Below are 27818 nucleotides of genomic sequence, written 5' to 3' on the forward strand. Positions count from 1 at the left end.
GCATGAAAAGAGGCTGGCAGCAAATATTAAAGGGAATCCCAAAGTCTTCTTTAGGTATATAAATAGTAAAAGGGTGATAAAAGGAGGAATAAAAACAAAAAATGCTGGAAATACTCATCAGGTCTGGCAGCATCTACGGAGAAAGAAGCAGAGTTAATGTTTCAGGTCAGTGACCTTTCATCAGAACTGGCAAAGGTTAGAAATGTAATAGGTTTTAAGCAAATAAAGTGGGACAAGAGATAACAAAAGGGAAGGTGTTGATAGGACAGGGTCACAGAGACATGGGCGGCGCTGTGGTTAGCACTGCAGCCTCACAGCTCCAGCGACCCAGGCTCAGTTCTGGGTACTGCCTATGCGGAGTTTGCAAGTTCTCCCTGTGTCTGCGTGGGTTTCCTCCCACAGCCAAAGATTTGCAGGTTGATAGGTAAATTGGCCATTGTAAATTGTCCCTAGTGTAGGTAGATGGTAGGAGAATGGTGGGGAAGTGGTAGAGAATATGGGGTTAATGTAGGATTAGTATAAATGGGTGGTTGTTGGTCGGCACAGACTCGATGGGCCGAAGGGCTTGTTTCAGTGCTGTATCTCTAAATAAATAAATAATTAACAAGACAGTCATGGTCCAAAGGCAAAAGGTATGTTAATGGTGTGCTGAAAGACAAAGCGTTAGCACAGAGAGGGTGTTAATTGACAGAAAAAAGAACAGTCCTGGCCCAAAGCACAAGCATGAAAAAAAGCAGTGGGCGGGCACATGGTTAACAAAAATGAATGATGAAACAAACTAAAATAAAATAAAAAGAAAAAAATAACTAAAAAGAAAAAGGGGGGGCCAATAAAAGGAGGAGTTGGGTGATTAGGGACTATCAAGGGGATTGATGTATGGAGGCAAGGTATTAAATAAATAATTTGCATCGGTCTTTACCAAGGAAGAAGATGCAATCCAGGCAATGGTGAAAGAGGAGGTAATTCAGACACTAGAAGGGTTTAAAATTGATAAGGAGGTCATATTAGATAGGCTGTATGTACTTAAAGTGGATAAAGCCCAGGACTAGATAAAATGCATCTGAGGAAAGTGAGGGTGGAAACTTTGGAGATACTGGCCATAATTTTTCAGTCTTCCTTAGACTCAGGGTGGTGCCAGAGGACTGGAGAATTGCAAACGCTACACCCTTGTTCAAAATTATGACAGCATCTTCCAAACTCGCAGCTTCTACCACCTAGAAGCACAAGGGCAGCAGATGCATGGGAACATCACCACCTGCAAGTTCTCCTCCAAGCCACATGTCATCCTGATTTGAAACTATATCTCAGTTCCTTCACTGTTGCTGGGTCAAAATCCTGTAACTCCCTACCTAACAGCATTGTGGGAGTACCTACACTACATGGACTGCAGTGGTTCAACAAGGTGGCTCACCACCACCACCTTCTCAAGTGCAGTTAGTAGTGATGGGCAATAAATGCTGGCCTTGCCAGCCAAACCTACATCCCATGAACAAATAAAAAAAATGTGTTCGGCTGGCAGTTTGACTGAGATGGGAGCAGCATTGTTCTGTAGTTAGTATCCCTTATTCTCAACATATTGTACAATATAAGCAATTTATTTGTTTTATTCTTCAGTGGTGGAATGGTCCTTTCAAAGAGATGCTAGACATGAGCCATTAATCACAGGTACTCATTCCATAATTTTAATTTTAGTAGCTGGCACATATGCCAGCATTCAGGAAGTAAGCATCATCAATAGGAATCCTATGATCTGCTTGTAAACAAACTGTATTTAGTTGTTCATAATTAATCTAAAATGTTCAAGGCCTATACTTACTCATGCGGATAACACAAAGCTGCACCACAGTTTAAAATTTGTTTCTCATTACACTCTATGATTCTACTTTCAACTGATCCAAATGTGTGAATTGTTTGAAAATCACATTTTCACCAGATCTGCGAACCTGTTCATCTATACCTAACTCTTCAGAAATTGAATTCTGGGGCCTGGAATTTTGTGGGGCTTCTCCTGGCCTCTGCTGTAATTTCAGTGAGAAATTGGTGGAAGCCCTGCAGAGACTCGACATAAATAGTCACTTTTCATTGATCTCCCACTGAAGTTATAGCAGGAGATGCAGAGAACCTCCATAGAATTTCAAGGCCATGGTGTCAGACATGACCTTACTCCATTGCTTTGTGGGAAGAGTTAACATTGTGATGTTAGAATGAATATTTCAATTGTGAATCACTTGATTAATTTTCTTGTTTACCAATGATTTAATATATATAATATATATGAAGATCTATTCTTTTTAATGCTTTCACACACTATTTTGTAGTCATTGTCTCCACACAATCACCACCTCTTCCTCAAAGAACAATATCTGCCCTTGCAAACTATTGCCCCATTTCCAACCTTCTTTTCCTCTCCAAAGATCTTGAATGTGTTGTCACCTCCCAAATCTATTACCATTTTTCCTGCAACTGCATGCTTGAATCACTGTCTCAGTTTGAAACAGACAGTTTGCAACCTGGGTGACCTATTTGACCCGGAGCTGAGCTTCACCAAAAACTATCTAGTATAACATTAACCATCGCACCTTGCCTCAGCCCAACTGCTTCCTCCCTATCTTTGTAACCTCCTCTAGCACACAACTCTCCAAGAACTTTGCATTCCTCCAATTCTGGCCTCTTTTGCATCTCCTACTCCCCTCTTCCTACCATTGGCATCTGTGCTTTCAGCTCCCTAGGCCCTAAGATCTGTATTTACCTCCACAAACCTCCCTGCCTTTCCATCTTCTTCTCCTTCTTCAATCCCACTTCTTTGGCCAAAGTTTCAGTCATCCCTTCTAACATCTCCCTCTTTAGCTCAGCATCTATTTTTGTCTGATTATGCTTCTGTGAAGCACCATGAGCGTTTTCTTCATTGAAGCTCTATATTAATGTAAGTTTATGTCATCTCTATCTAGTATTTTTCCAGCTCCTGCTCCCCTCATTAGCTGCTCTGACCAAATCCTGTCATTCTGTGCTACAGCACATTCATTTATACATGCATTGCATCACTAGCCAGTGTGCAGAGATTTATTTATCTGTTCAATGAAATTTATCTATAAAAATTTCTGTACACAGCAGTGCATTCCAGGATAGATTTAAAAATAACTAGGTTGGTTTATGGCCAAACTGGATTAAGAGAACTAATGAGTCAATGCAATATTTTCTAATCTATCAAACAAGGCCACACCTTTTCAAAGTACCCCCAAAGAACAATGAATTGCTAAAGATAATACCTCAGTATCATACATGCAAAAGCACAATACTACAGATTCTGGAAATCGGTGCTAATAACAGAAAATGCTGGAAATACACTATAGGTCAGGCAGGATCTGTGGAGAGAGAAGCAGAGTTGATAGGTTGAATTTTTAGGCCCCAACGGGAGTGAGCACAGAGGCAGGCTGGCTTTGAACTTTGGGCCACTGGCCAGCATGCTGGGTTTGCTGGAACCATCCTGCCCCTGGGCTAATTAGACAATTAAGGCACTTTGAAGACCACTTAAGGCCTATTGTCAGAGGTGGACTGTAATTTTCCAGTCAGCCTTCAGGCCCTGGAGGCAACAGGGAACAGGCCAGCTGCCTAGAGGCAGCCTCCCGGTGGCAGATTTGGGGGACTGGGGGGTTGGTGGGCAGCACTTCAGGCAGACGTTGAGGCCCTCCCAACCTGCCTGCCTTCAGCTGTATAATGGGGTCCTGGCTGCTGAGTCTATTTTTTTATTTTAAAGTTTAAAAGATTGAAGACATGGCCCATCCATCTTAAGGTACCCTCTCTCTTACTGACCTTAAGGCAGCCTGATGCTTTTTCCAAACTGGAGAGTCTCCTATTGGCCCTCCAGCTTCGAGACCTGCTCACCATTCTTAATTGGATGGCGAGCCCGATGGCCAATTTGGGGAAAATCATTGCCAAGTGATTGTTTCATCACAGTGCGGACTTCTGATCCCCAATTAACCCTGACGTCAGGGTTCCGAAACCCGTGGAGAAACTCTTGCCAAATGCATCAGGCCGATGACCTTTCATTAGAACTAGAGGCATAGAGTACAAGAGAAGGGTAGTTATGCTGAACCTTTATAAAGCTCTGGTTAGGCCACAACTAGAGTATTGCATCCAGTTCTGGTCTGCACACTTCAGATAGGATTTGAGGGTCTTTGTGAGGGTGCAGAGGACATTTACCAGAAAGGTTCCAGGGATGGGGGATTTTAGTTACAAGGTTAAGTTGGAAAAGCTGGGGTTGTTCTCCCTAGATCAAATGAGATTGAAGGGAGATTTGATAGAGGTATGCAAGCTTATGACAGGCTTAGATAAGACAAAACTTCCTATTAACTGATGATACAAGGAATAGGGGACACAGGTTTTGAGCAAGACATGTGGAGATCTGAAAGGCAGCCTGCTGCTTCTTCCGGATGTGAGGAAGAACTTTTTTAGGCAGTGAGTGGACCTGAGAAAGTTGTAGAAGCAGAGACAATCAATGATTTAGAAAGGAAATTGGATGGACACTTGAAGGAAATAAACTTGCAGGGCTATGGGGATCAATTGGGGAAGTGGGACTGACTGGATTGCTCCACAGAGAGCCAGCATGGATTCAATGGGCCAAATGGTCTCCTTCTCTGCTGTAAATTACCCTATGACCTATGACACTACCCCCCCCCCCCCCCACCCCCACTCGTTAAGTACAAATCGCTGTTTCCTCTGGAAATTGTGTTTGGGTCTTTGGATGATGGAAACGGAGGAGGTATAAGGGCAGGTGTTGCAATTCCTGCGCTTGTATAGGAAAATGCAGTGGGAAGGGGAGGGATGTTTACTTGTCTCATTATTACGCCTTTCACCCTGCATCATCATCATCCCTTCCACCCAATCACAGATTAACAGATTATCCCTTTTGTCCTATCCTCTCCTGCCTCCCTTCCCTGCCCCTTGCTTAAAGCCTGTTATGCCTCCAACTTTTTCCAATTCTGATGAAAAGTCATCAGCCTGAAATCTTAGCTTTATTTCTTTCTCCACAGAGGATGCCTGACCTGCTGAGTATTTCAGCATGTTCTGTTTATAATCTCAGTATCATTCCTTGTTGGACAATTAACATTCAAGCAAAGCAGATAGAAATCCAATTTTCAACCTAATCAGTTGAGTGTTCTGAAACTGAACTCTAGTTGAGGATTAGGTCGTTGCGTTGTCTAATTCTCAAAACTCTTTTGGAATAATTTAGCTATTATGGTGGATGAAAATCAATTACCTAAAATATACTGCAAGAAAGAGGAATTGCCCATCTCAATGAATTACATACAGGCTGTATACTCCAAAAAGCTTGTTGTTGAAGGATTATGCCGGAGCCAATCTTTACTCAGTCTTGTATTTATTTTACGAAGTAAAAAGATTCAAATATGCAGCTTCTCACTCAAACCTTCACCCAGTTTCAGTAAGTGTCAAGTAAGACCCTAATTAATAACCTCCACCTGCATATGATTAAACACAATTAACACGATCATGACATTTGGTTTATTCATCAATCTTCAAAACATATTTAGATTATTGTTTCAATATATATGCAGTTTTACAATGAAACTGTGGTCCAGGTAACAATCTTATACACCATACCCAAATAAAATGGAAGTTACTTTGAATAAAAGGAAAGCAGTGATATAATTTTGAAAAACTGTCTTATATGTGAACCTTTTATGTTAATAGAATTAAAAAGGACATATTTGCATAAAATAAATTGCTCTCTCAATTCTGAATGCAATAATTGATTTACTGCTCATCAAAATATGTAGCATATTGTTACGACCAGGTGAGAAAGCCTGGTTTGACCGTAACAGGGTTTAATTTTTAAAAGAGCTCTCCAATTGTAAGGCAAAGAAATCAACCAGACAGGTTTTCTTAGATTTAAATAAGAAAAGTGTAAGTTTATTAACCTTCAAACTATAATTCGATTAAAACGGCCAAGAATATGCAACGCGACCATGCTAGCATGCATACACGATAAACACACATGCAGATAGAGACAGAAAAGGAGCAAGAATAAAGGGGAAAAGTTTGAAGCAATATCTGGAGTTCATTTACTGTACTTTGAGTTCAATGTAAAGTCCTCGATTGCAGTTAAATCTTCCCATTTCATTGGGGCCCAGTGCACGCTTTCAAACTTGTTTCGACGTAGGTATCTTTTATCTTGAGGTTTATGCGACTTCAGTAGATCTGGAAATTCATGAGAGAGTGGGCCAGGGAGAAAGACATTCCTTCTCTGTTGTCTTCAAAATAGTCTCTGTCTTCAAACTGTCCTGTGAACACAATTCAAAAAACCCTGGGCCAGCAGGTTATTCACGTGACTACACAAACAAGAAATGCTGGAAATACTCAGCAGGTCTGGCAGCATCTGTGGAGAGAGAAGCAGAGTTAACATTTTAGGTCACTGACCCTTCATCAGAACTGGTAGATATTAGAAATGTAAAAGGTTTTAAGCAAGTAAAGAGGGGGTGGGGCAAGAGATAACAAAAGAGGTGTTGATAGGACAGGGTCACAGAGAATAACTGACCAGAAGGTCATGGAGCAAAGGCAAACAGTGTGTTAATGGTGTGCTGAAAGACAAAGCATTAGTACAGAGAGGGTGTTAACGGATAGAAAACTGAGCAGCCTGGCCCCAAGCACAAATATGGAAAAAAAGTGGGTAGGCACAGTAAAAACAAACTAAAATAAAATAAGCACAAAAAAGAAAAAAGAAAATATTACTGAAAATAAAAATAAAAAGGGGGGGGCACTGTCATGCTCTGAAATTATTGAACTCAATGTTCAGTCCAGCAGGATGTAGTGTGCCTAATCAGTAAATGAGATGCTGTTCCTCGAGCTTGCGTTGATGTTCACTGGAACACTGCAGCAATCCCAGGACAGAGATGTGAACATGAGAGCAGGGGGGAGTGTTGAAATGGCCAGCAACCGGAAGGTCAGGGTCATGCTTTCAGACTGAGCGGAGGTGTTCCGCAAAGCAGTCACACAGTCTGCATTTGGTCTCACCAATGTAGAGGACACAAGCAAGAAATGCTGGAAATACTCGGCAGGTCTGGCAGCATCTGTGGCGAGAGAAGCAGAGTCTAATATGTGCCAGTTCTGATGAAGGGTCATTGACCTGAAACGTTGGCTCTGCTTCTCTCTCCACAGATGCTACCAGACCTGCTGAGTATTTCCAGCATATCTTGTTTGTTTTTCAGATTCCTAGCATCTGCAGTATTTTGCTTTTATTTTAGTCATGTGACTAGTTGTTTTTAACAAACTCTCCTGCATTTTTGTGGATTCCTTTCATCTTAGCAGACACCCGCAGTAGGGTGGCGGTCGGGGGTTGGAGGGGAAATGTTATGCTGGCTGGCTTGTTCCACATTCAATGTCTGATGATCAAAATCCATTTGGGTTAATTGGATTAGGGAGTATTTCCATTGTCTTCTCCGAGGCAACTGTCTCTTAAAATGCACATTTTTCCAGCCACTGCTGATCTCTTTAAACTAGTCTTCTCTTCAGTCTAGCAGCAGTTTAAAATTAATGTTTATATGACAAAATTAATATGCCTCATTCTTGGCAGGTGGGGTCTGCATGACAATATTTTATATTGAGTAGGCATATATACTACAGATGCTGAATAAGTTACACTGCAAAAATGTAGCACAATCCACCATACTCTGTAATAATGTTCTTTGAAGATGGACAGACCTTTGATGAATGTAAATTTTTACAGGGCCTCATTTGTCCAACCTGCAATATTTTCAACACTAATAGAGATGAGTGATCCTTTAATAGTTTATGGTGCTGCTGACAGAAAATGAAAATCTTTCTGTAAGGTTTGTATCTGTCTTCCAAGATTACTTTGCAAATTGAGAGGAGCATACATGCCTCAAATTTTAATCCACATCCTAAGGGGAGAGGACATCGGATGTACAATGAAAGTCATGCAGCCACAAGAGATATTGTACAGCAGACCATCTGCATTCTTAAGCAACCGTACCTCTGCCTGGGTCTTATAGTGCTTCTACGCAGTGCAACACCAGTAATGCAGCATGGCGGGTGGAAGGCTGTTGACTGAATATTGAATGTCAGTAAGTGTGTTGCACTGTTTATATGCCTTTTTTTATTCATTCATGGGAATATGGGCATCTTTGGCTATCTCAGCATTAATTGACCATACTTAATTGCCCTTGAGAAGTTGGTGGTGAGCAACCTTCTTGAACCGCTGCAGACCATGTCATAGCTGAATATCTGGAGGTATGTGGAGGCTGTGAGAGGTGGGTGTAAGGCTGTCATAATTGGTGGGCCTGTGAGGATGAGGTGAAGTATCAGAATGTAAGATAAAAGCAAAATACTGCGGATGCTGGAAATCTGAAACAAAAACAAGAAATGCTGGATTCACTCAGCAGGTCTGGCAGCATCTGTGGAAAGAGAAGCAGAGGTAACGTTTCGGGTCAGTGACCCTTCTTCGGAACTGACAAATATTAGAAAAGTCACAGATTATAAACAAGTGAGGTAGGGGTTGGGCAAGAGATAACAAAGGAGAAGGTGCAGATTGGACCAGGTATGTGGCCTGGTCCAATCTGTACCTTCTCCTTTGTTATCTCTTGCCCAACCCCCACCTCACTTGTTTATAATCTGTGACTTTTCTAATATTTGTCAGTTCCGAAGAAGGGTCACTGACCCGAAACGTTACCTCTGCTTCTCTTTCCACAGATGCTGCCAGACCTGCTGAGTGAATCCAGCATTTCTTGTTTTTGTATCAGAATGTAAGGCCTGAGTCCTGACTGCTCGGGGGTGCTGCTGTGTGAGAGATGGGGGTGTGGCGCATTGAGCAGTGTGAGAGGCTGGTGGAGCAATGGGCAGGAGATGTCATGTGAAGATGCATTCACTGACCTTGACCACCGGCGTGAGGTCATTAAATTTTTTCTGGCACTGCAGCCAGGTCATTGCATCCAAAAAGCTTGCATTGACCTACCTTGCTACATGAATCCATTCCCTAAAGAGGGAATTGATGGCATCCTGACCCCACTCCTGTTGACATCCATGACTAAGGCCTCCAGCACCTTATCCACGAACCTGGGCAGCCTCTCTTTGCCCTGTTGCTCCATTTTCCTTGTTTCCAATTGCAGCCAATTGCAGTAGTGGCAGTCAGCAGCAGCTTCCTCTCTGTCACTGCAGCTCCCCTTTAAGAGGGACAGATTGCGTTTAAGAACTGGAGGCTAGTTGAGTATGTGCTAGCCTTGCACACTATTAGGTCCCTGTTGAGCATGCAGCCAGCAAGCAGCTTGGGTCATGCTGGGGCTACAATCAGGCAAATGAGGAGGCAGCAAAAAGTTTGCATGTTGCCTGCTTCAACGAGATCATGCATGTGCGGATTGTGAATCGCAAGTTCTGTGCCCAAAAATGGGTGCAGACCTATTTTTAGCCCATTGTCCTTTGCCCCCAAACAAACTCTGATCCCACATCATTAATTGTACCCCTTCCTGATGACCGTCTCAGGCTGTATCAGACTGCTTATAACTTGGGCATCCTAATTGACTCTGAGCTGAGCATCTGACCCCATATTCTCTCCAACTCAAAGAAAACCAAATCTGTAACATTTCCTGCCTCTGTCTCTGCCCAGCTCATCTTCTGCTGAAATGCTCATCCAAGCTTTTTGAACTTTCAGATTCATCTATTCCAATGCTTTCCTGGTCAGCCTATCATCTTCCAATGTCCATTGATTTGAGCTCATCAGAAATTCTGCTGCTTATATCCAAAGCTGCACCCCTGGCCCATCACCTCTGTGTTCTTTAACCTACAATGGCCCAGAACATCAATACCTCCATTTTGAAATTCTCATGCCCCAGTTAAAATCCCTCCATGTCCTTGCCCCTCCCTATTTCTGTTAGCTCCTTTAAACCTACAACCTTCCAAGAACTCGACATTCCAGCAACACTGGCCCCTACTCCATTTTCCTCATCAATAGCAACCTTGCCTTTAACTGTCTCAGCCCTAAATTCTGCAATTCGCTCTGTCTCCCCCTTTTCCTTTACGACTGTCCTTAAAGTCTACCTGTTTTATTAAGCATAGAGTCTCCTGTCTTAATATCTTCTTCTTTGGCTCAATGTCAATTTTTGTCTGACATTCTAGTCATCTGCCTTGGAGTGTTTCCTATTTTAATGGCAATATGCAAGTTGTTCTTGTAATGCCCTTCTCTTGTCTTGTGTTTATAAATACAAGATGTTATGTGTTTGATACGGTATATATTCTGCATGTGAGTTATGTGGAAGAGTCTGTCACTCTAGAATTGTCCTTTTATAGCCATTCCAGGCACTGCTTCACAAACCACTTACCTCCTCTAGGCACTTACCCATTGTCTCTCAAGACAAGGAGGCCAAAGAAGAAGAGTTATGCAAATTCAGTCTTGCAACTAGATTAAAGTCTAAAGCCAATTAATCACTGCTTACCACTCTTGTCACTATCATAATTGTTGTATTAGTTACAATTTGGAATATAGAAATTAGCCTTGACTGTTGCATGCTCTTACTACCCAAAGAAATTCGGAATTTACCTATACAAAGCAACTTTGGCTGGTAGTCCTGCCAATGCACATTTAACATTGCTACTCAAAAGTGGGTGGTGATGATTCCTGTCAATGCATTTTAAAGAATTTAAGAACCAAATAAATTAATAATTCAATGTGCAAAACCTCAAATGCAACATTGTGGAAAAAATACCAGAAAACTCCAGAAAAACACAACAGCTCTGTCAGCAGATAACAAGTTAGTGTTTTGAGTTGGGCACGGCATATCTTGCTGTCCTGTGGTTTCGGACTATTGGGTTCCCTTTGTACAGTGAATACAGGAAAACGCGGAAGAATGGAGCACACGCTAACAGTGTCCAACCCATTCATTTCAATGGATGAATAAATGGGCAGTCTTCCTTACAGGCATCTGGTCCTTCCCCACCTAATTTCCCTACATCCACTATACCCAGGGAATCCAATCAGCCAAAAAAGAACAGGAAAACCTCTTGTTACAACGTTTATCTGTCAGATACTGACTCATCTACTATGCATTTCAAGCCCATTCTGCTTTTTTCTTTCCGTTTGGATTCTTAATGCTCATTTAAAAAAATTTCTACTACTTATTATTTTGAGTGATAAATATGGAAAATACGGAGGCCTACTGATAATAGAGCTTATTAAATCCAGTCCATTAGAAAAGTGCTTACAAACAAAAAAGCTGTTCCTGTGACAAATGACATTAACCATAGCTATGTTATCGCACTTTCTAGTTAGGTATTTATAGTACCAGATGAACATTGGACCACTGGTAAATATGTGTATGTATTACATAAGAAAATAAGAATATAAGGACATACGCACATAAGCAATAGGAGCAGGAATAGGCCATATGTCCCCTCAAGTCTGCTCCACCATTCAATAAGATCAATGCTGTATCTCCAATTGGAAATCGTAATAAATTATTGCTAGAACTTCGAAGTTACTATTTATGAATTCAATAAAGTTGTTGTAATGCAAAAAAGTTTTTATGCCTTAGTACTTTTAAAGGGGCATTGACCAAGAGAGTGGTACCTTACTTGTCACAAGGTAGTCCACCCCGTTACTAGTCTAGTAGAACTTCTAGAAAAGTTTCTGAGTTTTCAGCAATTGTAAATGGTCAATATAACAAAATACTATCCCTTGTCAAATTTTCATATAGCTACAATCTGCTATTATGCCACTGAGAGATATGGAGATAGGGCAGAAAAGGGGAGTTGAGATAAAAGATCAGCATTGATCTTATTGAATGGTGGAGCAGACTTGAGGGGACATATGGCCTATTCCTGCTCCTATTGCTTATGTGCGTATGCCCTTATATTCTTATGTAGTACATAGACAAATTCACAAGTGGTCCAATGTTCATCTGGTACTATAAATCCCTAATTAGAAAGTGTGATAACATAGCTATGGTCTCATATTTTACAGATACTTGCAACTGGAGTTTATCTTATCAAATAAGCAAGTTTTACAAGCTCTGAAACCGAAGATAACTACACACCCAAGTCTAATTACAGTCTAACAAAACCAGAAGTGATGCTGACAGGAATAGAACTTTTCTGATACATATTCATGCTGAAGATACAGAACTTCTTTAAAGAGCTGATAAACTGGAAAACAATGTTTATGTAACAGAAAGTCTTGAGGAAATGCTCTTGGAGCGAGTTAGTAAAACCAAAATACACTTGTTACAGATATGTTCTATAAGATTAAGGTAGTTTACATTAATTCACCATAATGTCGTATGGGATCATGTATAAGTAAAGACATTTTACTAGCAATTTGACTTAAAATCTTACAGTTGGAGATCTGCTTTATTGGATGTATCCCACAATAGAGATTAGGACGTCAACAATCCAAAAAGTAGTTACCTAATATGTTTTATTACAAGGTGGCAAATTATACAGTGGGCAAAACTGAGGCAGATGAGGTTCAATGTTGGTAAGTGTGAGGTCTTCCACTGTGGACCTAGGAAAGATAGATTGGAAAAATTTCTAAATGATTTGTTTTAAGAGGTACCTGGACATGTATCTGAAGTGCTTTAACCTGCAGGGCTATAGACCAGGGGCTGGAAGGTGGGATAGTATGGGCAGCTAGTTTATTCGGCCGGCGTGGACATGATGGGCTGAATGGCCTCCTTCTGTGCTGTACTTTTTCTATGGTTCTATGAGAAGCTAGGAACTGTGGATAAGCAGATAGGATACATTTTGAATAGATCTAGAACTCAAAATTGGGTATCCATGAGGCGATGTGGGCCATGAGCAGCAGCAGAATTGTATTCCACCATAATCTGTAACCTCATGGCCCAGCATATTCCCCACTCTACCATTACTTCAAGCTGGTGGACCAACCTTGGTTCAATGAAGAGTGTAGGAGGGCATGCCAGAAGCAACACCAGGCATACCTCAAAATGAGGTGCCAGCCTGGTGAAGCTGCAACACAGGACTACTTGCATGCCAGACAGTGGAAGCAGCATGCAATAGACATGGCTAAGCGATCCCACAACCAATGGATCAGATCTAAGCCTGCCACATCCAGTCGTGAATGGTGGTGGACAATTAAACAACTGACAATGGGGGACCGCAGCACATCAGTGCAAAAGACAAGACTAAAGCATCTGCATCCATCTTCAGCCAGAAGTGCTGGGTGGATCATCCACCTCGGCCTCCTCCTGAGGATGCCAATCTTCAGCCAATCCGATTCACTCCACGTGATATCAAGAAACAGCTGAAGGCACTGGATACTACAAAGGCTATGGGCCCTGACAACATTCTGGCAATAATACTGAAGACTTGTGCTCCAGAACTAGCCATGCCCCTAGCCAAGCTGTTCCAGTACAAATACAACACAGGCATCTACCCAGAAATGTGGAAAATTGCCCAGGTATGCCTGCGCACAAAAAGGAGGACAAATCCAACCCAGCCAATTACCATCCTATCAGTCTAGACTCTCGATCATCAGCAAATTGATGGAAGGTGTTGTCGACAGTGCTATCAAGAGTCACATGCTCAGCAATAAGCTTCTCAATGATGCTCAGTTTGAGTTCTGCCAGGGCCACTCAGCTCCTTACCTCATGACAGCCTTGATCCAAACATGGACAAAAGAGCTGAGCTCCAGGGGTGAGTTGAGAGTGACTGCCCATGATATCAAGGCAGCATTTGACCGAGTATGGCATCAAGGAGCCCGAGCAAAACTGGAGTCAATGGGAATCAGGGGAAAACTCTCCACTAATAAATGCTTGCATAGCCAGCAATGCCCACATCTCCCAAACAAATAAAAAAAGAGGTTCAGGGGTCAAAGTACATACATTACTAAAACTAATAAACAGATACAAAAAATAATTCAGAAGGCTAATGGGAACGTAGGCCTCTATCTCGAGGGTGGGGGACTGTCAGGGTCCTGGAATACAAAAGGGTGGAAGTTATATTACAACTGTGCAGGACTTTGGTTGGACCACATTTCGAGTACTTTGTTCTGTTCTGGGCACTGAGGAAAGATATATTGGCCTTGGAAGGGGTGTAGTGCAGATAGACCAAAATGATACCTAAGCTAAAAGGGTCACATTATAAGGATAGGTTGCATAGACTAAACATGTATTCTCTGAATATAGAAGATTAAGGTATAATCTAATTGATGTACTTAAGATGATCAAATAAGTTGATAGGGTAGATAAAAAGAAACAATTTCCTCTGGTGGGGGAGTCCAGAACAAAGGGGCATAAACTTAAAGTTAGAGTTAGGCCATTCAAGGGTGATGTCAGAAAGCACTTTTTCACACAAAGGAATGTGGAAATCTGGAACTCTTCTCCAATTGGCTGATGAGGCTCAGTCAAATTGGAGATTAATAGATATTTGTTAGGCAAGGGTCTTAAGGGATATGGAACCAAGATGGATGGAATTAAAGTACAGATCAGCCAAAAAGTAGAAAAAGCTCAAAAGGATGAATGGCTATCTGATGTTCCTATGTCTTTTCTCTGTCACATGATAATCTGGTCAGAAATGAGAGTGCAGTCTGTTTTTGTATGCAAATCATGACAGAAATGATGCTTTGAGCTTGTAAGTAGTAATTTGAGCATACACTGGAAATGGATTACCATTAGTAGTGGCAGAGCTGGGGAAAAAAAGGATAGTAAGGGTAAATCTTTTCTGTGCAACTGCTAAAATCTATTTGTTTAATTACAGTCATTCATTGTCACACTTTATTTAAGCACATTGTCACCCACTTTGGAGAAATGAGAACACAGATTACTCTAGTGAAATTTTAGTAGTCTGGCTAATAACAAAGAGCAAATTAACAGATAGCAGATAGTGAGGCTGAAATTAGCCTTGGACAGTAATGCAAAATGAGAGACAGTGAATCAATAGCTTATTTTATACTGCATTGATGTCAATGGAAAGAAATATCAAGCAGGTTGAATAACAGCCTCTATCCCATGTCCCATTTTGCATTTGCACTGAAATTGAATTTCACCCTTTTGATCATTATAAGTCTTATTTTATGAAAGTATGTGAGATAGATTTTGGTCTGAGCCTGTTCTGTCTTGATGCAAACCAAGATGCCTAACGAATTGATGGAAATTGGCTCTTGGGCCCATCACCATAGTTAGGGCACACTGCTTTGATCATGCCTCCAAAAAGAGCTCACTTGTGCAAAGAGATCATTGTTGGGCCATCAGCCTTACGAGCAGAGGCCCTCAAATTTGTCCCAAGAGGGGTTTCGAGTGGGCTGCAGGACGCAGCCAATGAAGTCAAGGGAGCACACCAGCTCCTCCTGGCTCCACAGGAATGTTTAAAAAAAAAAAATAATTGGTAGCCACTGTGATTGCTTAAAAGTCCTGAACAATGTTTGCCCTGCTTATTGGTCACTAATTCCAGCTGGGTTTCTTCAAAAGACCTTAGGCCACAATTTGCATATTTATGGGGCCTGATGTCTGTTATAGGCATCTACTCAGGAGACCAATGCAAATGCCTCCAAGAATTTAGTAGGCAGCACAGATTGGTACAAGCAGTCCCACTGTTAAGCTGGTCTAATTCATACTACAGCAAACTGAAGCTTCTGTATGAAGTTAAAGTAACTTTAAATGCTTCATGAAGTGATCAGAAGGACAATTATGGACTCAATGCAAGCCATAATGTTAGGTGCTACATATCAGGTAGATTTCTTTCGACAATGAGGATTTATGGCTTTGACCATCTCAGAAATGCTTAAAAATATAGGATTAAGGGAACATGCATAGCTGTTGAAGCAAATACGCAAAAAATATTTTGAGCTACCTGTTAAGGTTTACAGGCCGTACATAAAGTAAAATACTAGAAACATTTTCTCCTACTTTGAGAGGTACACTTTCAATTATGGCATGAATGATTAATGGTTTGCAAAGACTAGATGGGCTGAATGGTCTTTTCCTACTCTATGGCCAGAATTTTATGTGGCAATGGAGGTCCTGCTGACTGGCCTAAATGTCAGAGTCAGCCTGCCTCAGCTGGGCCTGGAAGCCACGCTGTAATTTTACGTGGCCCAGGACCTTAATTGGTCTCGGCCGAGACTTCCACCCCTCTGTGGTTGACTTTTAAATGCCCTCTGAAATGGCTTAGCAAGTCACTAGTTGTATCTAACTGCTACAAAGTTTGTAAGGAATGGAATCGGACAGACCACCCGGCATTGACCCGGCACTGGAAACGACAACGGCAAACCCAGCCCTGTCAACCCTGCAAAGACCTCCTTACTAACATCTGGGGACTTGTGCCAAAGTTGTGAGACCCGTCCCACAGACTAGTCAAGCAACAGCCTGACATGGTCATACTCACAGAATCATACCTTACAGACAATGTCCCAGACATCACCACCATCACCATCCGGGTCTGTCTTGTCCCAACGGCAGGACAGACCCAGCAGTTGTGGCGGCACAGTGGTATATAGTTGGAAGGGAGTTGCCCTGTGAGTACTCAACATGACTACGGACCCCATGAAGTGTCATGACATCAGGTCAAACATGGGCAAGGTAACCTCCTGCTGATTACCACCTACCACCCCCCACCCTCTCAGCTGATGAATCAGTACTCCTCCATGTTGAACACCACTTGGAAGAAGCACTGAGGGTGGCAAGGGCACAGAATGTACTCTGGGTGGGGGAACTTCAATGTCTATCACCAAGAGTGGCATGGTTGCACTACTACTGACCGAGCTGGCCGAGTCCTAAAGGACATAGCTGCTAGACTGGGTCTGTGGCAAGTGCTGAGGGAACCAACCAGAGGGAAAAACATACTTGACCTCATCCTCGCCAATCTGTCTGCCACAGATGCATCTGTCCATGACAGTATTGGCAGGAGTGATCACCACACAGTACTGTTGAGACAAAGTCCCGTCTTTTCATTGAGGATACCCTCCATCGTGTTGTGTGGCACTACCACCGCGGTAATCGGGATAGATTTTGAACAGATCGAGCAACTTAAAACTGGGCATCCATGAGGCACCGTGGGCCATCAGTAGCAGCAGAATTGTACTCAACCACAATATGTAACCTCATGGCCCAGCATATCCCCCACTCTACCATTACCATCAAACCGGGGGATCAACACTGGTTCAATGAAGAGTGCAGGAGGGCATGTCAGGAGCAGCACCAGACATACCTAAAAATGAGGAGTCAACCAAGTGAAGCGACAACCCAGGACTATTTGCGTGCCAAACAGTGTAAACAGCATGCGATAGACAGAGCTAAGCGATCCCACAACCAAGGTGATATCAAGAAACGACTGAAGGCACTGGATACTGCAAAGGCTATGGGCCCTGACAACATTCCGGCAATAGTACTGAAGACCTAAGCACCAGAACTTGCTGCGCCCCTCGCCAAGCTGTTCCAGTACAGCTACAACACTGACATCTACCCGGCAATGTGGAAAATTGCGCAGGTATGTCCTGTACACAAAAAGCAGGACAAATCCAACCCAGACAATTACCACCTCATCAGTCTACTCTAGATCATCAGCAAAGTGATGGAAGGTGTCATCGACAGTGCTATCAAGCGGCACTTGCTTAGCAATAACCTGCTCAGTTTGGGTTCCGCCAGGGCCACTCAGCTCCTGACCTCATTACAGCCTTGGTTCAAACATGGACAAAAGAACTGAACTCAAGAGGTGAGGTGAGAGTGACTGCCCTTGACATCAAGGCAGCATTTGACAGAGTGTAGCATCAAGGAGCCCTAGCAAAACTGGAGTCAATGGGAATCGGGTGAAAATTCTCTACTGGTTGGAGTCATACCTAGCACAAAGGAGATGGTTGTTGGAGGTCAATCATCTCAGCTCCAGGACATCACTGCAGGAGTTTCTCAGGGTAGTGTCCTAGGCCCAACCACCTTCAGCTGCTTCATCAATGACCTTCCTTCAATCATAAGGTCAGAAGTGGGGATGTTTGCTGATGATTGCACAATGTTCAACACCATTCATGACTCCTCAGATACTGAAGCAGTCTGTGTAGAAATGCAGCAAGACCTGGACAATATCCAGGCTTGGGCTGATAAATTGCAAGTGACATTTGCACCACACAAGTGCCAGGCAATGACCATCTCCAATAAGAGAGAATCGAACCATCTCCCCTTGACATTCAATGGCACTACGATTGCTGAATCCCCCACTATCAACATCCTAGGGGTTACCATTGACCAGAAACTGAACTGAAGTAGCCATATAAATACCGTGGCGACAAGAGCAGGTCAGAGGCTAGGAACCTTGCGGCGAGTAACTCACCTCCTGACTCCCCAAAGCCTGTCCACCATCTACAAGGCACAAAGCAGGAGTATGATGGAATATTCTCCACCTGCCTGGATGGGTGCAGTTCCAACAACACTCAAGAAGCTCGACACCATCCAGAACAAAGCAGCCCGCTTGATTCGCACCCCATCCACAAACATTCACTCCCTCCACCACCAATACATAGTAGCAGCAGTGTGTACCATCTACATGATGCACTGCAGCAATACACCAAGGCTCCTTCGACATCACCTTCCAAACCCACGACCACTACCACCTAGAAGGACAAGGGCAGCAAATGCATGGGAACACCACCATCTGAAAGTTCCCCTCCAAGACACACACTATCCTGACTTGGAACTATATCGCCGTGCCTTCACTGTCGCTGGGTCAAAATCCTGGAACTCCCTTCCGAACAGCATTGTGAGTGTATCTTCCCCACATGGACTGCAGCAGTTCAAGAAGGCAGCTCACCACCACCTTCTCAATGGCTATTGGGAATGGGCAATAAATGCTGGCCTGGCCAGCGACACCCACATCCCCATTCAACGAAGAAAAAAAAAGCAGGAAGTCCTGCCTCCAAGAGCTGCTGGCCAATCAGTGGGCTGGGAGCTCTTCAGTGCCAGTAGTGCCACTGGGAGCAATGGCCACAGCTGAGATGGCCACGGCTGAGGAGGCAGCTTGTGCTTCTGGCGGTACCCTCTGTGGGGTACAGGGTGCCCGATCAGGAGGGCCCCCCACAAGGAGGTCGCCAGCGGCAGCTGGAGGAAGCCCTTAAGTGGCAAATAAATGGGCACTTAAGGGCCTCAATTTGCCTGGGGCAGCCATTTGTCACCTCCCCCACTGCTGGTAAAATGGCAGCGGGGGTAGGTAAGCAACGGGAATGGCACCCCATTCCCCCCGCCTCCCACTTGATTTTACGCACCCCCCCCCTACCACCCCACCCCCCCACCCCTGGCTCCAGCCTGCTCCTGGGCGGCGGGGGTGGGGGGTGGGTCGCGTGGTGGCGGGGTGATGATGGGGAGAGGGGTGTGAAATTCTGGTCTATATTTTCTATGTTTTTCATTTTCTTATTTAACAATGCCTCTTGTCTTATGCTGGAACTTTTGAGCATTGCCTGAGGCAATAATCCTCCAACCTTCACAATTTTTGTTTCTGCTGAATGTGATTTGTCAGATCAATGCGGAAACAGCTCACCACATTCTTCTTATTAATGTTGGTGGTATTGTACTTCTGCCAATTAGTTTGGATGGAGCTGCTTACCAGTGCATTAGTAATAGATTGTAAACCAGTCAAGGGTTGATCAGAGATTTTCACATCAAATGCATGGCAGCATTACTTTCTCATAATACATTCTGACTCTGCTCAAGGCCTATATGTTCTGCAAATGCATAGCAGGGATTTTGACACAACATTAATTTTAGTGGTTTGGCATATTGTGGAGGTTTTCTAAGTTAAATTTAATTAACAAGTTCCAAGACACTGATGTTGTATTCAGTTAATACTATCGAAAATGTAATTGGTTCAGTAAATAATTATTTTCTTACCAGTATTACGAACAGAATTGAGGATGCTGACCTAGATTCTATGTTACTGATATCCAAAAAGTTTATACTGAATGTGGTGATTTCAGTAGCTCTTTACAGATTTTCTGTTCAACAAAAGCCACTGATGAAGGTATTTACTGACTCCACGAATGAGTGTGGTATATAAAATGGGAAAAAATTGACAGATTAATAGCAGCTTGTTAAATACTTATGGTCCCTATTTTCAATTGAACAAGAAATTGTCGTGCGTTTTGCTTGTTTTGCTACATGAAGTTGAATTCTGCAGTGCAATGCTCCAGTCCAGAGTAATTGTGGAAGTGTGACATGATATTGGTTTGGCCACTCCATAGGTGTCCCCAGCAGCCGACTGCAACATGTAGGCATCATTTCACTATGTTCATGCCTGAATGAGGACTCTTTTATTAAATTAGCATTGTGTACACACTAGAAATGTAAACCAAAACCTAAACCCACCCAGCAAATCATGGCGGGAACAGTTGTACAAACAGTTTTCACAAGCAATGTTTAAAAGGGTTCCACTAAGGTGACACCTTTGGGCCAAATATTTGACTGTTTTGGCAGTGTTTACCTGACATACGTTTGTAGCGTGAGTTTGTGGAGGGCAAGAATTGTTTCACAGGATTTGCTGTTGGCAATTGCTGAACATGGGAATGCTACTGAGCCTGCACTTGAAGCTTCCAAATCAGGAGGAAGAGCAACAGCAAGGAAGACAGCAAAGATTTACAGAGGCTACAAGAAGAGGCCGAAGGAGGGAGGTTTTACAGCATGTGGATTTTCAGGAACCGAACACCATACCTGAATCTTACAGTGGAACGTTGTGTAAGGCGGGTGCGTCACTTACCTTTGCCACCTGTTTGAACCAGAATTGGAGCCTGACACCAGGGCCTGCTCTGCTGTGTGCTGCCTTTGGCAGTGAAGGTCACTGTAGAATAAAACTTTCATGCCCGTGGTTCCTTCCAAGCTGCTCTGCTGACATCAGTAACATTAAACGGTATACTGTGCACATGGCAATCTGATAGGTCACTGATGCCCTGTTTGCGAGGTGTCCCCATAGAGACTGCCAAGCAGGAAGAATGAGCACTGGAGTTTTTCCATATTACTGCATTCCATAGGTGCAGGGCATCATAAACTGCGTATGTAGCCCTATGTCCTTCCAATCAGAAATCAGCACTGTTTCTCAATGGGGTTCCTTTCACTCAATGTTCAACTTACTTGTGATACCAGACAATGTGTAATGCAGGTCTGTGTCATGATAAGTGCCGGTCCTCAATATCCACCCTGTTCCAGTGAGACCATCAGATAGCATGCTGATTCCAGGGGGCAAGGGTTATCCCCTCACCAAGTCTTCTCACAGGAACCCAGGCATAGACACAGAGTGCCGATATGATAAGAGCTGTGCAACAACAAGGGTTCTGATATTGTAAATCATTGGCATTTTGAAACAATGGTACTTCAGTCTCGACAGTTCAGGAGGAATCCTTCAGTACATCCCAGAGCAAGTGTCAAGATTTGTTATCATTTGCTGTATATTCCATAATTTTGCGATCAATGTCTCCTCTAATTTTTATCATTGTGCAGGACCTGTTCATTTGAATACCGAATACCTTATTTTTTTTTGTGTGACATCCCTGTTACATCACCAAGATTATGAAGACCAGAAGTTTTACCAAAGAAAAACATTTCACTTTGCTACTTCTAAAGACTCCTCCCTTGATTTGACAGATGCCTACCTACAAATCAAAGCCTGTCCTATGTGATTTTTTAGTGCTCCTACACCAATGTTCCCCAGTGGCTACAGCTTGGGAGGTGGAAGGCTAATGAACTTCTGCTGAGGGCCCTTCAGATGGCAATGGTGGGTGACTTAGAGGAGCTTTGGCCTTTGAGGATAAGGCAGCCTCCACGTCCCACTCCCCTATAGTGTCAGCTGTGTCTTGGTGGATAGCAACTGTGCCCCAAGTCAAAAGGCTGTGGGTTCAAGTCCCACTCCAAGGACTTGAGTATAAAATCTAAGCTGACACTCCTATGCAGCAATGAGGGAAAGCTGCACTGTCGGCAGTGCTGTCTTTCAAATGAGATGCTAAGCAAAGGCCCTGTCTGCCCTCTCAAGCAGATGTAAAAGACCCCATTGCACTATGTTGAAGAAGATCAGCAAAGTTGTCCCTATGTCCTGCCCAATATTTTCCCTTAATCAATATCACTAAAACAGATTATCTTGCTATTGCCGTTTATTGGAGATTTCTGTGTGCAAATTAGCTGCCACATTTCCTACATTGCAACCGTGACTAAGGTCAAAAGTACTTTATTGGCTGTAAAGCAGTTTGGCATAGCTTGAAGTCATTCTTCAGTTTTTTTTTTAATTTTTTAATTTTTATTTTAGAGATACAGCACTGAAACAGGCCCTTCGGCCCACCGAGTCTGTGCCGACCAACAACCACCCATTTATACTAACCCTACAGTAATCCCATATTCCCTACCACCTACCTACACTAGGGGCAATTTACAACGGCCAATTTTCCTATCACCTGCAAGTCTTTGGCTGTGGGAGGAAACCGGAGCACCCGGCGAAAACCCACGCAGTCACAGGGAGAACTTGCAAAATCCGCACAGGCAGTACCCAGAATCGAACCCAGGTCCCTGGAGCTGTGAGGCTGCGCCGCTAACCACTGCGCCACTGTGCCGCCCAATCAGTTCCTCAACCCTTGTCCCGATTGCTGTCTCGTCCCCTTATTCCAATTGCTGCCTCAACTGCCCACCTGTCCTGATTGACTCCCCCATCTCAATATCCCCAACTGTGCCCCAATCCAGATCACCCTTCCTTTCCTGGTTGCCCACCCTCTTCCAAAGACCCCTTCACAATCTTACTCGTTTTCCCTTTAAGCCTTTTTGCCCACAAGCTGCCTATGGAAGTCCAATTTAAATGAGATCCAAGGCCCAATATCTAGTGTGCCTTGGGCCTACCTGTTCAGGATGCAGGGATTGTCCCCTATATCCAGTTTGTACCAGACTGCAGGCGCAAATGAATATCTAGACCATAAATTCTTACCTTGTAGAGTCAAGGGTATCACGCTTGTCTTCTGAATTTTTCTTCTATAATTCAAGGCAAATGCCTGACCAACTCTAACAAGATTAGCTCTTAAATCATTGGATTGTGTAGTAAATTAGTGCAATCGACTCAACTAACGTACAAAGTGATGTCTTTATATTGCAAGTTGAACAACTTTGTTAAGCAGTTTTAGCTAGAAGAGGCAGTGTCATGTCACTGGGTTTGATATCAGTGCAGTGTCAAGCAAGTTTTGAAATGTGCTCAGGGGTCTCTTGGCTCCATGGGACACTATTTTTTCCGAAATTACCAAGCGCTCTACTTAAATGTGTTGAGAGACCAGATGTTCCTGAGCTCTCAAAACATTTAAAATGTAATGGTTGGGAACAGAGCTCTTTGCAGCCACATAATCAAATACATGCAGCCTCTCCCCGAGCTTAATCAGAGTTAGGAAGAAGCCTGGCAAATACAGTCCTCTTGGGTAGGAACCTATGTTCTATCTACTTATCTAAGATTAGTAGTTACGGTATAAGTACACGCCAAAAAATTCTTCTCCTAGCCGATTGCAAGTTATTATTATGCTTTCATTTTACTTAGTTCATGCACCTCCCTCAGAACAAAACGGCAATTGATCTGTTCCTTGACCTCTGTCAAAGCAACAATACATCATGATCAGTGAGTCTCCTCTATATTGGGGAGACCAAATGCAGATTGGGTAATTGCAAATATGGTCCTGTGCTTCCACTTGGCTGTCATTTTAAGTCTCCGCCCCACTCCCTCTCTGATCTCCCTACCTTTGGCCTCTTCCGCTATTATAATGAAGCTCAACAGAAGCTCAAGAGCAGCAACTCATCTTTCAGTTAGGCACTTTACAGTTTGCCCGACTCAACATTGAGTTGAACTATTTCAGATCGTAACTATGCTCCTATTTTTTCAGACAGCAGCTGTTGATAATGATGCTGCTATTCTCCTTTACAAACTCCTCTAGACTCATCTTTTGTTTCTTGTTCAGTTGCTCTTTCCTTGGAGCAGGCTTGAGCAGTCGTATAGCCTTCTCCTGCTCCTATTTCCTATGTTCCCACTACATCTCCTTTTGCCTGCATTATCATCCCTTTTGTCATTTACTCACTCTTGCCTTCCACCCTATCACAGCCCTTCCCTTTTGTTCTTCCCTCCCTCCCTCCTTTCCCTGCCTCTGTTCTTGCTTAAAACCTGTTACATCTCTAATCTTTTCCAGTTCTAATAAATGGCCGTCGAACTGAAACATTAACTGTTTCTGTCTCCACAGATGCTGCCTGACTTGCTGAGTATTTCCGGCATTTTCTTTTTGTTATCTAAGTTAATGGTGTGTATAGCGGGGTAAACTGCGAATTTGGGCTCCCAGCACAGAATACATCACACCAGAAACTGATATTCAGATGTGGAGGTCAAATTTTAATGGATAGAAAATTCTGTAGAACTCACTAATCTCCACGACCAAAAATTGGCAATATCGTGTCCAGTATATTAAGTTAAATACCTGGATTGTGAATACATAAAATCTACATGAGCAGAAAGTCAATATGAAGCTGAATTAATTCATGAATTAGATGTGATATTAATATTATAAGTTCTGAGTTCGCAGTATGAGGCAGGTATTGTGAATTGAATTAGGAAAGCGCACAACCTTTCACAGGGCTCTTAGTTTCTAACCTGGACTCAGTATAAAATAGAAACCTGTCCCGAATGCAGCATTAATTGATAGTCTCACTCAGACCACAGAGAGCCTGGTGTGGAACATGGAGAAATGTCACTGATGTTGCACGGGGTGTTCTTACAAGATTGCAGTGGAGATTTCTATTTGTCTATCACCCTATTCTTTGGTGGAAATGGAGCAGTCGAGGATTTTTTTTTTTTTATTTGCCCTTATTTTATGCCTGAGGCCCACCTGATACAATTTTCAATCGAGCCACAAATTAGTTGAACAATCCACTTATCTGAAACAGGCAGGAGTGTCATTAAATTGAGCAGTGAACAGCCAAACTGGCGATCCTTTAAGGCATCACTGCAAGCCACTCCAAAAAAGTTAAATAACAGCTCTCCTAGCCCACAATAATGCTCCTGTCCATTGCTAGTCCTGCCACCATTATGCCCTAGATTGCCTCCATCCCACTTCCCCTCTTAACGACACACTTCTGGCTTGGCTTTGCAAAGGTCTGATCAGTTATTTTGTCCCTCCCCTGACTGAACGTAGTAAAAAAGAAAAAGGAAGCATTCATAAGGGCTGGAAGGCTGGGAACAGACGAAGCCCTTGAGGAATATAAAGGCAGTAGTAAGGAGCTTAAGCAAGGAGTCAGGAGGGCTAAAAGGGGTCATGAAAAGTAATTGGCAAACAAGATTAAAGAAAATCCCAAGGCTTTTTATACGTATATAAAGAGCAAGAGGGTAACCAGGGAAAGGGTTGGCCCAATCAAGGACAGAGGAGGGAATCTATGTGTGGAGCCAGAGGAAATGGGCGAGGTACTAAATGAGTACTTTGCATCAGTATTCACCAAAGAGAAGGACTTGGTGGATGATGCGTCTAGGGAAGGGAGAGTAGATAGTCTCGGTCATGTCGTTATCAAAAAGGAGGAGGTGTTGGGTGTCTTGCAAAGCATTAAGGTACATAAACCCCAGGGCCTGATGGGATCTACCCCAGAATACTGAGGGAGGCAAGGGAAGAAATTGCTGGGCCTTGACAGAAATCTTTGTATCCTCAGTGGCTACAGGTGAGGTCCCAGAGGACTGAAGAATAGCTAATGTTGTTCCTTTGTTTAAGAAGGGTAGCAAGGATAATCCAGGAAATTATAGGCCGGTGAGCCTTACGTCAGTGGTAGGGAAATTATTAGAGAGGATTCTTTGGGACAGGATTTACTCACATTTGGAAATAAATGAAATTATTAGCACGAGGCAGCATGGTTTTGTGAAGGGGAGGTCGTGTCTCACAAATTTGATTGAGTTTTTTGAGGAAGTGACGAAGATGGCTGATGAAGGAAGGGCAGTGGATGTTGTCTATATGGCATTCAGTAAAGCCTTTGACAAGGTCCCTCATGACAGACTGGTACAAAAGGTGAAGTCACATGGGATCAGAGGTGAGCTGGCAAGATGGATACAGAACTGGCTCGTTCATAGAAGACAGAGGGTAGCAGTGGAAGGGTGCTTTTCTGAATGGAAGGATGTGACTAGTGGTGTTCCGCAGGGAGCAGTGCTGGGACCTTTGCTGTTTGTAGTATCTTTAAATGATTTGGAGGAAATGTAGCTGGTCTGATTAGTAAGTTTGCGGACGACACAAAGGTTGGTGGAGTTGCGGATAATGATGAGGATTGTCAGAGGATACAGCAGGATATAGATCGGTTGGAGACTTGGGCGGAGAAATAGCAGATGGAGTTTAATCCGGACAAATGTGAGGTAATGCATTTTGGAAGGTCTAATGCAGGTGGGAAGTATACAGTAAATGGCAGAACCCTTAGGAGTATTGACAGGCAGAGAGATCTGGGCATACAGGTCCACAGGTCACTGAAAGTGGCAACGCGGGTGGATAAGGTCGTCAAGAAGGCATACGACATGCTTGCCTTCATTGGTCGGGACATAGAGTATAAAAATTGACAAGTTATGCTGCAGCTGTACAGAACTTTAGTTAGGCCACACTGAGAATATTGCGTGCAATTCTGGTCGCCATACTACCTGAAGGACGTGGAGGCTTTGGAGAGGGTACAGAAGAGGTTTACCAGGATGTTGCCTGGTCTGGAGGGCATTAGCTATCAGGAGAGGTTGGATAAACTCGGATTGTTTTCACTGGAACGACGGAGGTGGAGGGGTGACATGATAGAGGTTTACAAAGTTATGAGCAGCATGGACAGAGTGGATAGTCAGAAGTTTTTTCCCAGGGTGGAAGAGTCAGTTACTAGGGGACATAGGTTTAAGGAGCGAGGGGCAAAGTTTAGAGGGGATGTGCGAGGCAAGTTCTTTACACAGAGGGTGGTGAGAGCCTGGAACTTGCTGCCGGGGGAGGTGGTGGAAGCAGGTACGATAGCGACGTTTCAGAGGCATCTTGACAAATACATGAATAGGATGGGAATAGAGGGATACGGTCCCCGGAAGTGCGGAAGATTTTAGTTTAGGCAGGCATCAAGATCGGCGCAGGCTTGGCGGGCCGAATGGCCTGTTCCTGTGCTGTACTGTTCTTTGTTCTTTGAATCGCAAGCTGTCTATCACTGCACATTCAGTCCTGTAGCTTGCCATGCATATTAAAAAAAGCCAGAAAGTGAAATAATTTGAATCTTATGCTGATGTCATTGGACAGACAAGGCAGACATCCCACCCACAGCCTGATCGATTGATGGCATACCGGAAAATAACGCCCTGTGTCTTAGGTACCCTGCTGAAGTAGAATAAGAGGAGCTTATTCTGCATCCAACCAGACAGTGCTTGTCCTGCTGAGGGTTTGAGCTGTCACCATACACGCCTACATAGTAGAAGCTGGGAGTAACTGTTCCCCAGTGCATATTTTGAGAGTGTATTATATGGCAACAGTCTGATCGCAGAAGGGCGGATGGGATTGGTTGCTAGGATACAAAGTTTGTAGCAGAACCAAAGACAATGGCTTCTGTCTTCCCACTATTTCACTAGTGGAAATTGTGGTTCATGCAAGACAGGAGTCTGACATCACAGAGGCTGTAGAGGGCTCCAGATAGGTGGTGGAGAGGTAGAACTGGGTGTCACCAGCCTACATATGGAAACTGACCCCATGTTTGCAAATGATAATGCCAAGAGGCAGTATATAGATGAGGAAGGGGAGGGAACCCAGAATAATTGCTAGGAGACAACAGTTCAGAGGAGGGAAGATAAGTTATTGCTGGAGATGCTCTGGCTAGAAAAAGATCATGGGAGGA

This window comes from Heterodontus francisci, chromosome 1 (assembly GCF_036365525.1).
Source record: "Heterodontus francisci isolate sHetFra1 chromosome 1, sHetFra1.hap1, whole genome shotgun sequence".
NCBI lineage: Eukaryota > Metazoa > Chordata > Chondrichthyes > Heterodontiformes > Heterodontidae > Heterodontus > Heterodontus francisci.